The following is a 2955-nucleotide window of genomic DNA, read 5'->3' on the forward strand; positions in this document are numbered from 1 at the left end:
GGCCAGTCTGGTCTACAGAGTGAGACCTTGTCACACACACACACATACACACACACAGAGTTTTGTGTGATGAATATACTTTAGAGTGGTGGTCCTCAACCTTCCTAACTCTGTGGCTCTTTAATGCCGTTCATCCTGTTGTGGTGACCCCAACCATAAAATTATTTCCTTGCTACTTTATAGCTGTAGTTTTGCTACTATTAGGAATCGTCATATAAATATCTGATCTGCGACCCCTGTAAAAGGGTCGTTTGACATCCCACCCAAGGGGTCATGACCCACAGGTTGAGAACTGCTGCTCTAATTAAAGAAGAAAAACCTTTTGAAAGGAGGCGACACTCCAGTTGTCCTTTCTCTTCCGGGTCAGTTATCACTGACCCCGGACCCTGTTCTAACCACACTGCTCAGAAACCCTTGCTGCATCATGTTCCCTTGGGGACAGCGTCACCGGCCAGTTTCTGAGCTCTGAGTTGCTTCTCTCCACCTGCCTCTCACTGAACCCTGGCTGTACCCTGCCCTGACAGCTGAGCTCATTCCTGTCTCAGATGCTTGCCCAAGCTCTGCCCCAGCTCTCCCCTTGGTCATGATCTAAGCACCCTTCTGGGAAGCCCTGACCACCCATCAGCTTAAATGACTTCCCAGTACTGCCTCTGTACCTACCTGGTTCACTCTCATGGCACCGGTGAGTCTGAAGGTACATGACTGACCTTGGCCTCTTGGGAGCTTGCTAATTAATCTCAGTTGTGAGGGAAACAGGCTTCCTGGCTTCTCAGTCCTCCAGGCTTTCACCTGGAACCTTGTAAAAAGTATGACCATATATCCAGCTCCCTAAAGTTACATTTTCCAGTCTACAATCTAAACTCAGTACAGTTCTCCAAGCCGCAGCCGCTTCTGCGCTTGCATCCCACCCTGTAAGCATAGGTTTGTGTGCATCAGCACTCGGGGGTGCTAATGAGCTGTGTTCATTAGGAAGGAGGTCGAAAACCAACTGAGCATATGTACCCAGCTGGTAGAGCTGGCCCAGTGGTTAAGAGCACCAGCTGTTCTTCCAGAGGACCTAAGTTCGATCCCTAGCACCCATATGGGGCGACTCACAACGCCCTGTAATTCCAACTCCAGAGGATCTGATGGCCTCTTCTGGCTTCCACAGGCAGCTGTACACATGCATCACACACACGCACACACGTAAGAAGTCTTTAAAAGAAAAGTGTGTCCCTGTGCCATCTAAAGTGCTGGGATGGGTTACCCAAGTCTCTCGGGAAGAGGGATCAAACGCCACTGTGGATCAGCACCCAGTCACCTGGGGAAATGTCACCATGAAGGCATACAAGAGGCTTTTTAAAAAAAAATAATTATTTATTGTGTATACAATGTTCCGCCTGTAGGCCAGAAGAGGGCACCAGACCTCATTATGGATGATTGTGAGCCACCATGTGGTTGCTGGGAATTGAACTCAGGACCTTTGGAAGAGCAGGCAATGCTCTTAACCGCTGAGCCATCTCCAGCCCCAAGGCTTTTTTATTTTTTTTTAAGATAAAAATAGGGTCTTACTGTATTACCCTGGCGTCCTTGAACTCGAGACTCCCTGCCTTCCCAGGCACTGGGATTGCATGCACTATTTTACCTACCAAAGGCATTTTTACACCTCATGTTACCCGGTCTATGACAATGGCCTCACTTGGCTCATTCCTTACTTCCCCCCCCCCCCCAAACACCATGTGTACACAGTTACTTTCCAATAAGCTAGTAGCTTCACTGGAGCTGGGGTAATACCAGCCGGATAAGTGATGAGTCTTTCGGATTGGGGGTGGGGAGAAGGTCTCTATATAGCCTCAGCTGGCCTGAAATTTAATATGCGGACCAACCTGGCTTTAAACTGCCTGCCCCTGCCTCTGGGGTGTTAGGGTTTCGCCAAAAGTGGAAAGGCGGTTGTCATCCCCTCGAAATTCGCTCTTCGCACCCTTGACCTTACCCATCCCAAGTCCGACACTATGGTTTGGGAATCAAAGTCTGTTCCTTTCCATAGTCCAAGCAAACAAGTGCCGAGGGTTGCCTCTCTTCGTGACGTGGAGTGCCGAGGGTTGCCTCTCTTCGTGACGTGGTCCGGAAGTGCATGGGAAAGTTTTCCAGGTTGGAATCTCTTGGGGATAGGAAGTGATTTTAAAAAAGATAAATGGGGATGTCTTAATTTCTTTTCTATTGCCTTGACCAAGGTAACTTGTTTTAACAAGTTTAATTTGGCACTTACAGTTGCAGAGGGTTAGAGTACATGACCATGGTTGCAGGCTGGCACGCATGGCGCTAGAGCCGCAGCTGAGAGCTTACATTCCTGAGGCGGACTTTTGAAGCCTCCAGCAAGGCCACGCCTCATGCTCTCTCCTAAACAGTTTCAATTGTTCTAACCAGGTATTCAAACATACGGCTGCAGAGGCCATTCTCACTGAGACCACCACCAGCAGTTTAGAAATGCTACCCGTTACAGAAGGAGTGTGTGCTAGCATTCCTGGTTATGCTGAGCACTGAGTCGTAAATGCAGATCTGTCTTCACAGGCAGGCCACTGCCAGGGATTATTTCATCCATTTTGTAATCTAGAGAAACCTCTTCTATCCCAACATGCACACGCACCACAATTTCACGTCTTTTTTTTTTCTTTTTAATAACCAAGTCAGAATCCAATTTGTATGCGTGTGGGTGAGAGGTCATGAGTGGTGGAATATTTTAAACCACTTTCCACTACAGGCCAGTGGGGATGTAGACTCAATCTCAGCTTGGTCACGAGAATTTTCAATGAAAAGCACAAGCACAGAGTGAGAGGAGGTAGCAGGGCCGGTGGAGGAGGAAGCAGGGGTGAAGGAGTGGAGCAAGGTGGGTGGAAGAGGGGAGCAGGGTGGGTGGAGGAGGGGATCAGGGCGGGTAGAGGGGTGGAGCAGGGGTGAAGGAGTGGAGCAGGGGTG

Source organism: Alexandromys fortis, unplaced genomic scaffold, assembly GCF_014885135.2.
Source record: "Alexandromys fortis isolate MF-2015 unplaced genomic scaffold, M_Fortis_MF-2015_v1.1 scaffold_2_1_26212458, whole genome shotgun sequence".
NCBI lineage: Eukaryota > Metazoa > Chordata > Mammalia > Rodentia > Cricetidae > Alexandromys > Alexandromys fortis.